The sequence below is a fragment of the Ambystoma mexicanum genome, unplaced genomic scaffold (genome assembly GCF_040938575.1).
Source record: "Ambystoma mexicanum isolate Mex_15411 unplaced genomic scaffold, UKY_AmexF1_1 Mex_scaf66, whole genome shotgun sequence".
Taxonomy (NCBI): Eukaryota; Metazoa; Chordata; class Amphibia; order Caudata; family Ambystomatidae; genus Ambystoma; species Ambystoma mexicanum.
Window position 1 is genome coordinate 1,133,498 of NW_027182484.1, and position 11,897 is coordinate 1,145,394.

Genomic DNA, 11,897 nt, shown 5'->3' on the forward strand with positions numbered 1-11,897 from the left:
GGCAGTTTTCAGCATTCAAGGGTTTATGTCAGTGGTAGAGGGTAGGAGTGCAGTTCAAGAAGTCCCTGTTTCATAACCATATACCCTCTTCAATAGATCCTGTTAAAATGTTTTTCAACCCAATGCACTGTAAGAAACAATAAGATATATCATCATTTCATATACAAAACAATGAAAAATTTGGTTTAACTATGCTCTTAGCACAAAATCAACAAACTGCAGTAGAGAAGCAGTTACCTTTTGCAGAATTTGTGCATTTGAGAAAAGATTTTTTTCCATGTTCCAAGATCTACATGTGATACGAAATGTATGAATTCTTGCAATGGAAACCTCACTGTATTTTACCAAGGCAGATAAAGGACATCTTTTCTACCCCTTATACTTATAAGGAGGGTTTGGTGGCTGAAATTGCATTGCTTTGATGGTGATTGCATGTTGCTTGCACTTTGTACATATTACTGAATACATAAAGGTGAACATTTCAGAAAGGGGGATATAGCTCAGTGGTAGAGCATTTGACTGCAGATCAAGAGGTCCCTAGTTCAAATCTGGGTGACCCCTTGTCCAGCTCTTTTACCTGTAGAAATATATTTTTAAATAAATTGAAGAAAACATTTACAATCTTAGCATTTTATGTAATGAGCAACACATTTCTACATTTGAAATACTCCTGATCATCTCATGAAACATAGGGTAAACACCATTAAGCTGTTTCCAATTTCTTCATATGATAAAAGCTTTGTTTTACATTCACCCAAGTTCTACTGGTGATATTATCAGTTTGAAATAGTCCATTGGAAGCTCATATGAATGTTATAAAACTGTGGTGGAAACCAATAATATGCCCTTAATGAAATTTATTAATTTGTACAGCTGACCAGAAGTGCACTGATGTCATTATATCTACAAGTTCCATACAGTCACCCACTCTATCACTTTTTTAAAAAAGGACAGTTTTCAGCATTCAAGGGTTTATGTCAGTGGTAGAGGGTAGGAGTGCAGTTCAAGAAGTCCCTGTTTCATAACCATATACCCTCTTCAATAGATCCTGTTAAAATGTTTTTCATCCCAATGCACTGTAAGAAACAATAAGATATATCATCATTTCATATACAAAACAATGAACAATTGGGTTTAACTATGCTCTTAGCACAAAATCAACAAACTGCAGTAGAGAAGCAGTTACATTTTGCAGAATTTGTGCATTTGACAAAAATGTTTTTTCCATGTTCCAAGATCTACATGTGATACGAAATCAATGAATTCTTGCAATGGAAACCTCACTGTATTTTACCAAGGCAGATAAAGGACATCTTTTGTACCCCTTATACTTATAAGGAGGGTTTGGTGGCTGAAAATGCATTGCTTTGATGGTGATTGCATGTTGCTTCCACTTTGTACATATTACTGAATAAATAAAGGTGAACTTTTCAGAACTGGGGCTATAGCTCAGTGGTAGAGCATTTGACTGCAGGTCTAGAGAAGAGGTCCCTAGCTCAAATCTAGGTGCCCCCTTGTCCAGCTCTTTTACCTGTAGAAATATATTTTTAAATAAATTGAAGAAAACATTTACAATCTTAGCATTTTATGTAATGAGCAACACATTTCTACATTTGAAATACTCCTGATCATCTCATGAAACATAGGGTAAACACCATTAAGCTGTTTCCAATTTCTTCATATGATAAAAGCTTTGTTTTACATTCACCCAAGTTCTACTGGTGATATTATCAGTTTGAAATAGTCCATTGGAAGCTCATATGAATGTTATAAAACTGTGGTGGAAACCAATAATATGCCCTTAATGAAATTTATTAATTTGTACAGCTGACCAGAAGTGCACTGATGTTATTATATCTACAAGTTCCATACAGTCACCCACTCTATCACTTTTTTAAAAAAGGACAGTTTTCAGCATTCAAGGGTTTATGTCAGTGGTAGAGGGTAGGAGTGCAGTTCAAGAAGTCCCTGTTTCATAACCATATACACTCTTCAATAGATCCTGTTAAAATGTTTTTCAACCCAATGCACTGTAAGAAACAATAAGATATATCATCATTTCATATACAAAACAATGAACAATTGGGTTTAACTATGCTCTTAGCACAAAATCAACAAACTGCAGTAGAGAAGCAGTTACATTTTGCAGAATTTGTGCATTTGACAAAAATGTTTTTTCCATGTTCCAAGATCTACATGTGATACGAAATGTAAGAATTCTTGCAATGGAAACCTCACTGTATTTTACCAAGGCAGATAAAGGACATCTTTTGTTCCCCTTATACTTATACGGAGGGTTTGGTGGCTGCAAATGCATTGCTTTGATGGTGATTGCATGTTGCTTCCACTTTGTACATATTACTGAATAAATAAAGGTGAACATTTCAGAAATGGGGGTACAGCTCAGTGGTAGAGCATTTTACTGCAGATTAAGAGGTCCCTAGTTCAAATCTGGGTGCCCCCTTGTTTAACTGTTTTAACTGTAGAAATATTTTTTTAATTAAATAAATTGAAGAAAACATTTACAATCTTAGCATTTTATGTAATGAGCAACACATTTCTACATTTGAAATACTCCTGATCATCTCCTGAAACATAGGGTAAACACCATTAAGCTGTTTCGGATTTCTTTGTATGATACAAGCTGTGTATTACATTCACCCAAGTTCTACTGGTGATATTATCAGTTTGAAATATTCCATTGGAAGCTCATATGAATGTTATAAAACTGTGGTGGAAACCAATAATATGCCCTTCATGAAATGTATTAATTTGTACAGCTGACCAGAAGTACACTGATGTCATTAGTTCTACAAGTTCCATACAGTCACCCACTCTATCACTTTTTTAAAAAAGGGCAGTTTTCAGCATTCAAGGGTTTATGTCAGTGGTAGAGGGTAGGAGTGCAGTTCAAGAAGTCCCTGTTTCATAACCATATACCCTCTTCAATAGATCCTGTTAAAATGTTTTTCAACCCAATGCACTGTAAGAAACAATAAGATATATCATCATTTCATATACAAAACAATGAAAAATTTGGTTTAACTATGCTCTTAGCACAAAATCAACAAACTGCAGTAGAGAAGCAGTTACCTTTTGCAGAATTTGTGCATTTGAGAAAAGATTTTTTTCCATGTTCCAAGATCTACATGTGATACGAAATGTATGAATTCTTGCAATGGAAACCTCACTGTATTTTACCAAGGCAGATAAAGGACATCTTTTCTACCCCTTATACTTATAAGGAGGGTTTGGTGGCTGAAATTGCATTGCTTTGATGGTGATTGCATGTTGCTTGCACTTTGTACATATTACTGAATACATAAAGGTGAACATTTCAGAAAGGGGGATATAGCTCAGTGGTAGAGCATTTGACTGCAGATCAAGAGGTCCCTAGTTCAAATCTGGGTGACCCCTTGTCCAACTGTTTTACCTGTAGAAATAAATTGAAGAAAACTTTTACAATCTTAGCATTTTATGTAATGAGCAACACATTTCTACATTTGAAATACTCCTGATCATCTCCTGAAACACAGTGTAAACACCATTAAGCTGTTTAGGATTTCTTCATATGATACAAGCTGTGTTTTACATTCACCCAAGTTCTACTGGTGATATTATCAGTTTGAAATAGTCCATTGGAAGCTCATATGAATGTTATAAAACTGTGGTGGAAACCAATAATATGCCCTTAATGAAATGTATTAATTTGTACAGCTGACCAGAAGTGCACTGATGTCATTAGTTCTACAAGTTCCATACAGTCACCCACTCTATCACCTTTTTAAAAAAGGGCAGTTTTCAGCATTCAAGGGTTTAACTCAGTGGTAGAGCGTAGGAGTGCAGTTCAAGAAGTCCTTGTTTCATAACCATATACCCTCTTCAATATATCCTGTTAAAATGTTTTTCAACCCAATGCACTGTAAGAAACAATAAGATATATCATCATTTCATATACAAAACAATGAACAATTGGGTTTAACTATGCTCTTAGCACAAAATCAACAAACTGCAGTAGAGAAGCAGTTACGTTTTGCAGAATTTGTGCATTTGACAAAAGTTTTTGTTCCATGTTCCAAGATCTACATGTGATACGAAATGTATGAATTCTTGCAATGGAAACCTCACTGTATTTTACCAAGGCAGATAAAGGACATCTTTTGGACCCCTTATACTTATAAGAAGGGTTTGGTGGCTGCATTTGCATTGCTTTGATGGTGATTGCATGTTGCTTGCACTTTGTACATATTACTGAATTGATAAAGGAGAATGTTTCAGAACAGTGGGTATAGCTCAGTGGTAGAGAATGTGACTGCAGATCAAGAGGTCCCTAGTTCAAATCTGGGTGCCCCCTTGTCCAACTGTTTTACCTGTAGAAATATTTTTTAAATTGAAGAAAACATTTACAATCTTAGCATTTTCTGTAATGAGCAACACATTTCTACATTGGAAATACTCCTGATCATCTCCTGAAACATAGGGTAAACACCATGAAACTGTTTAGGATTTCTTCATATGATACAAGCTGTGTTTTACATTCACCCAAGTTCTACTGGTGATATTATCAGTTTGAAATAGACCATTGGAAGCTCATATGAATGTTATAAAACTGTGGTGGAAACCAATAATATGCCCTTAATGAAATGTATTAATTTGTACAGCTGACCAGAAGTGCACTGATGTCAATAGTTCTACAAGTTCCATACAGTCACCCACTCTATCACCTTTTTTAAAAAGGGCAGTTTTCAGCATTCAAGGGTTTAACTCAGTGGTAGAGCGTAGGAGTGCAGTTCAAGAAGTCCCTGTTTCATAACCATATACCCTCTTCAATAGATCGGGTTAAAATGTTTTTCAACCCAATGCACTGTAAGAAACAATAAGATATATCATCATTTCATATACAAAACAATGAAAAATTGGGTTTAACTATGCTGTTAGCACAAAATCAACAAACTGCAGTAGAGAAGCAGTTACGTTTTGCAGAATTTGTGCGTTTGACACAAGTTTCTGTTCCATGTTCCAAGATCTACATGTGATACGAAATGTATGAATTCTTGCAATGGAAACCTCACTGTATTTTACCAAGGCAGATAAAGGACATCTTTTGGACCCCTTATACTTATAAGGAGGGTTTGGTGACTGAATTTGCATTGCTTTGATGGTGATTGCATGTTGCTTGCACTTTGTACATATTACTGAATTGATAAAGTGGAATGTTTCAGAACAGTGGGTATAGCTCAGTGGTAGAGAATTTGACTGCAGATCAAGAGGTCCTTAGTTCAAATCTGGGTGCCCCCTTGTCCAACTGTTTTACCTGTAGAAATATTTTTTAAATTAAATAAATTGAAGAAAGCATTTACAATCTTAGCATTTTATGTAATGAGCAACACATTTCTACATTGGAAATACTCCTGATCATCTCCTGAAACATAGGTTAAACACCATGAAACTGTTTAGGATTTCTTCATATGATACAAGCTGTGTTTTACATTCACCCAAGTTCTACTGGTGATATTATCAGTTTGAAATAGTCCATTGGAAGCTCATATGAATGTTATAAAATTGTGGTGGAAACCAATAATATGCCCTTAATGAAATGTATTGATTTGTACAGCTGACCAGAAGTGCACTGATGTCATTAGTTCTACAAGCTCCATACAGTGACCCACTCTATCACCTTTTTAAAAAAGTGCAGTTTTCAGAATTCAATGGTTTACCTCAGCGGTAGAGCGTAGGAGTGCAGTTCAAGAAGTCCCTGTTTCATAACCATATACCCTCTTCAATAGATCCTGTTAAAATGTTTTTCAACCCAATGCACTGTAAGAAACAATAAGATATATCATCATTTCATATACAAAACAATGAACAATTGGGTTTAACTATGCTCTTAGCACAAAATCAACAAACTGCAGTAGAGAAGCAGTTACATTTTGCAGAATGTGTGCATTTGACAAAAGATTTTTTTTCCATGTTCCAAGATCTACATGTGATACGAAATGTATGAATTCTTGCAATGGAAACCTCACTGTATTTTACCAAGGCAGATAAAGGACATCTTTTGTACCCCTTATACTTATAAGGAGGGTTTGGTGGCTGAAAATGCATTGCTTTGATGGTGATTGCATGTTGCTTCCACTTTGTACATATTACTGAATAAATAAAGGTGAACATTTCAGAACTGGGGCTATAGCTCAGTGGTAGAGCATTTGACTGCAGATCTAGAGAAGAGGTCCCTAGCTCAAATCTAGGTGCCCCCTTGTCCAGCTCTTTTACCTGTAGAAATATATTTTTAAATAAATTGAAGAAAACATTTACAATCTTAGCATTTTATGTAATGAGCAACACATTTCTACATTTGAAATACTCCTGATCATCTCATGAAACATAGGGTAAACACCATTAAGCTGTTTCCAATTTCTTCATATGATAAAAGCTTTGTTTTACATTCACCCAAGTTCTACTGGTGATATTATCAGTTTGAAATAGTCCATTGGAAGCTCATATGAATGTTATAAAACTGTGGTGGAAACCAATAATATGCCCTTAATGAAATTTATTAATTTGTACAGCTGACCAGAAGTGCACTGATGTCATTATATCTACAAGTTCCATACAGTCACCCACTCTATCACTTTTTTAAAAAAGGACAGTTTTCAGCATTCAAGGGTTTATGTCAGTGGTAGAGGGTAGGAGTGCAGTTCAAGAAGTCCCTGTTTCATAACCATATACCCTCTTCAATAGATCCTGTTAAAATGTTTTTCAACCCAATGCACTGTAAGAAACAATAAGATATATCATCATTTCATATACAAAACAATGAACAATTGGGTTTAACTATGCTCTTAGCACAAAATCAACAAACTGCAGTAGAGAAGCAGTTACATTTTGCAGAATTTGTGCATTTGACAAAAATGTTTTTTCCATGTTCCAAGATCTACATGTGATACGAAATCAATGAATTCTTGCAATGGAAACCTCACTGTATTTTACCAAGGCAGATAAAGGACATCTTTTGTACCCCTTATACTTATAAGGAGGGTTTGGTGGCTGAAAATGCATTGCTTTGATGGTGATTGCATGTTGCTTCCACTTTGTACATATTACTGAATAAATAAAGGTGAACTTTTCAGAACTGGGGCTATAGCTCAGTGGTAGAGCATTTGACTGCAGGTCTAGAGAAGAGGTCCCTAGCTCAAATCTAGGTGCCCCCTTGTCCAGCTCTTTTACCTGTAGAAATATATTTTTAAATAAATTGAAGAAAACATTTACAATCTTAGCATTTTATGTAATGAGCAACACATTTCTACATTTGAAATACTCCTGATCATCTCATGAAACATAGGGTAAACACCATTAAGCTGTTTCCAATTTCTTCATATGATAAAAGCTTTGTTTTACATTCACCCAAGTTCTACTGGTGATATTATCAGTTTGAAATAGTCCATTGGAAGCTCATATGAATGTTATAAAACTGTGGTGGAAACCAATAATATGCCCTTAATGAAATTTATTAATTTGTACAGCTGACCAGAAGTGCACTGATGTTATTATATCTACAAGTTCCATACAGTCACCCACTCTATCACTTTTTTAAAAAAGGACAGTTTTCAGCATTCAAGGGTTTATGTCAGTGGTAGAGGGTAGGAGTGCAGTTCAAGAAGTCCCTGTTTCATAACCATATACACTCTTCAATAGATCCTGTTAAAATGTTTTTCAACCCAATGCACTGTAAGAAACAATAAGATATATCATCATTTCATGTACAAAACAATGAACAATTGGGTTTAACTATGCTCTTAGCACAAAATCAACAAACTGCAGTAGAGAAGCAGTTACATTTTGCAGAATTTGTGCATTTGACAAAAATGTTTTTTCCATGTTCCAAGATCTACATGTGATACGAAATGTAAGAATTCTTGCAATGGAAACCTCACTGTATTTTACCAAGGCAGATAAAGGACATCTTTTGTTCCCCTTATACTTATACGGAGGGTTTGGTGGCTGCAAATGCATTGCTTTGATGGTGATTGCATGTTGCTTCCACTTTGTACATATTACTGAATAAATAAAGGTGAACATTTCAGAAATGGGGGTACAGCTCAGTGGTAGAGCATTTTACTGCAGATTAAGAGGTCCCTAGTTCAAATCTGGGTGCCCCCTTGTTTAACTGTTTTAACTGTAGAAATATTTTTTTAATTAAATAAATTGAAGAAAACATTTACAATCTTAGCATTTTATGTAATGAGCAACACATTTCTACATTTGAAATACTCCTGATCATCTCCTGAAACATAGGGTAAACACCATTAAGCTGTTTCGGATTTCTTTGTATGATACAAGCTGTGTATTACATTCACCCAAGTTCTACTGGTGATATTATCAGTTTGAAATATTCCATTGGAAGCTCATATGAATGTTATAAAACTGTGGTGGAAACCAATAATATGCCCTTCATGAAATGTATTAATTTGTACAGCTGACCAGAAGTACACTGATGTCATTAGTTCTACAAGTTCCATACAGTCACCCACTCTATCACTTTTTTAAAAAAGGGCAGTTTTCAGCATTCAAGGGTTTATGTCAGTGGTAGAGGGTAGGAGTGCAGTTCAAGAAGTCCCTGTTTCATAACCATATACCCTCTTCAATAGATCCTGTTAAAATGTTTTTCAACCCAATGCACTGTAAGAAACAATAAGATATATCATCATTTCATATACAAAACAATGAAAAATTTGGTTTAACTATGCTCTTAGCACAAAATCAACAAACTGCAGTAGAGAAGCAGTTACCTTTTGCAGAATTTGTGCATTTGAGAAAAGATTTTTTTCCATGTTCCAAGATCTACATGTGATACGAAATGTATGAATTCTTGCAATGGAAACCTCACTGTATTTTACCAAGGCAGATAAAGGACATCTTTTCTACCCCTTATACTTATAAGGAGGGTTTGGTGGCTGAAATTGCATTGCTTTGATGGTGATTGCATGTTGCTTGCACTTTGTACATATTACTGAATACATAAAGGTGAACCTTTCAGAAAGGGGGATATAGCTCAGTGGTAGAGCATTTGACTGCAGATCAAGAGGTCCCTAGTTCAAATCTGGGTGACCCCTTGTCCAGCTCTTTTACCTGTAGAAATATATTTTTAAATAAATTGAAGAAAACATTTACAATCTTAGCATTTTATGTAATGAGCAACACATTTCTACATTTGAAATACTCCTGATCATCTCATGAAACATAGGGTAAACACCATTAAGCTGTTTCCAATTTCTTCATATGATAAAAGCTTTGTTTTACATTCACCCAAGTTCTACTGGTGATATTATCAGTTTGAAATAGTCCATTGGAAGCTCATATGAATGTTATAAAACTGTGGTGGAAACCAATAATATGCCCTTAATGAAATTTATTAATTTGTACAGCTGACCAGAAGTGCACTGATGTCATTATATCTACAAGTTCCATACAGTCACCCACTCTATCACTTTTTTAAAAAAGGACAGTTTTCAGCATTCAAGGGTTTATGTCAGTGGTAGAGGGTAGGAGTGCAGTTCAAGAAGTCCCTGTTTCATAACCATATACCCTCTTCAATAGATCCTGTTAAAATGTTTTTCAACCCAATGCACTGTAAGAAACAATAAGATATATCATCATTTCATATACAAAACAATGAACAATTGGGTTTAACTATGCTCTTAGCACAAAATCAACAAACTGCAGTAGAGAAGCAGTTACATTTTGCAGAATTTGTGCATTTGACAAAAATGTTTTTTCCATGTTCCAAGATCTACATGTGATACGAAATCAATGAATTCTTGCAATGGAAACCTCACTGTATTTTACCAAGGCAGATAAAGGACATCTTTTGTACCCCTTATACTTATAAGGAGGGTTTGGTGGCTGAAAATGCATTGCTTTGATGGTGATTGCATGTTGCTTCCACTTTGTACATATTACTGAATAAATAAAGGTGAACTTTTCAGAACTGGGGCTATAGCTCAGTGGTAGAGCATTTGACTGCAGGTCTAGAGAAGAGGTCCCTAGCTCAAATCTAGGTGCCCCCTTGTCCAGCTCTTTTACCTGTAGAAATATATTTTTAAATAAATTGAAGAAAACATTTACAATCTTAGCATTTTATGTAATGAGCAACACATTTCTACATTTGAAATACTCCTGATCATCTCATGAAACATAGGGTAAACACCATTAAGCTGTTTCCAATTTCTTCATATGATAAAAGCTTTGTTTTACATTCACCCAAGTTCTACTGGTGATATTATCAGTTTGAAATAGTCCATTGGAAGCTCATATGAATGTTATAAAACTGTGGTGGAAACAAATAATATGCCCTTAATGAAATTTATTAATTTGTACAGCTGACCAGAAGTGCACTGATGTTATTATATCTACAAGTTCCATACAGTCACCCACTCTATCACTTTTTTAAAAAAGGACAGTTTTCAGCATTCAAGGGTTTATGTCAGTGGTAGAGGGTAGGAGTGCAGTTCAAGAAGTCCCTGTTTCATAACCATATACACTCTTCAATAGATCCTGTTAAAATGTTTTTCAACCCAATGCACTGTAAGAAACAATAAGATATATCATCATTTCATATACAAAACAATGAACAATTGGGTTTAACTATGCTCTTAGCACAAAATCAACAAACTGCAGTAGAGAAGCAGTTACATTTTGCAGAATTTGTGCATTTGACAAAAATGTTTTTTCCATGTTCCAAGATCTACATGTGATACGAAATGTAAGAATTCTTGCAATGGAAACCTCACTGTATTTTACCAAGGCAGATAAAGGACATCTTTTGTTCCCCTTATACTTATACGGAGGGTTTGGTGGCTGCAAATGCATTGCTTTGATGGTGATTGCATGTTGCTTCCACTTTGTACATATTACTGAATAAATAAAGGTGAACATTTCAGAAATGGGGGTACAGCTCAGTGGTAGAGCATTTTACTGCAGATTAAGAGGTCCCTAGTTCAAATCTGGGTGCCCCCTTGTTTAACTGTTTTAACTGTAGAAATATTTTTTTAATTAAATAAATTGAAGAAAACATTTACAATCTTAGCATTTTATGTAATGAGCAACACATTTCTACATTTGAAATACTCCTGATCATCTCCTGAAACATAGGGTAAACACCATTAAGCTGTTTCGGATTTCTTTGTATGATACAAGCTGTGTATTACATTCACCCAAGTTCTACTGGTGATATTATCAGTTTGAAATATTCCATTGGAAGCTCATATGAATGTTATAAAACTGTGGTGGAAACCAATAATATGCCCTTCATGAAATGTATTAATTTGTACAGCTGACCAGAAGTACACTGATGTCATTAGTTCTACAAGTTCCATACAGTCACCCACTCTATCACTTTTTTAAAAAAGGGCAGTTTTCAGCATTCAAGGGTTTATGTCAGTGGTAGAGGGTAGGAGTGCAGTTCAAGAAGTCCCTGTTTCATAACCATATACCCTCTTCAATAGATCCTGTTAAAATGTTTTTCAACCCAATGCACTGTAAGAAACAATAAGATATATCATCATTTCATATACAAAACAATGAAAAATTTGGTTTAACTATGCTCTTAGCACAAAATCAACAAACTGCAGTAGAGAAGCAGTTACCTTTTGCAGAATTTGTGCATTTGAGAAAAGATTTTTTTCCATGTTCCAAGATCTACATGTGATACGAAATGTATGAATTCTTGCAATGGAAACCTCACTGTATTTTACCAAGGCAGATAAAGGACATCTTTTCTACCCCTTATACTTATAAGGAGGGTTTGGTGGCTGAAATTGCATTGCTTTGATGGTGATTGCATGTTGCTTGCACTTTGTACATATTACTGAATACATAAAGGTGAACATTTCAGAAAG

General features: G+C 35.0%; 3 non-coding genes across 3 annotated transcripts; all 3 read left to right on the top strand.

Annotated features, from left to right (window-relative positions):
* The first annotated feature begins 489 nt into the window (after positions 1 to 489).
* On the top strand, positions 490 to 561 carry TRNAC-GCA (transfer RNA cysteine (anticodon GCA)). Its single transcript has one exon. It is a non-coding gene; the product is annotated as a tRNA-Cys (tRNA).
* A 2,784-nt stretch (positions 562 to 3,345) lies between these two features.
* On the top strand, positions 3,346 to 3,417 carry TRNAC-GCA (transfer RNA cysteine (anticodon GCA)). The gene has a single exon. It is a non-coding gene; the product is annotated as a tRNA-Cys (tRNA).
* A 5,624-nt stretch (positions 3,418 to 9,041) lies between these two features.
* TRNAC-GCA (transfer RNA cysteine (anticodon GCA)) lies at positions 9,042 to 9,113 on the top strand. The gene has a single exon. It is a non-coding gene; the product is annotated as a tRNA-Cys (tRNA).
* The last annotated feature ends 2,784 nt before the right edge of the window (positions 9,114 to 11,897 follow it).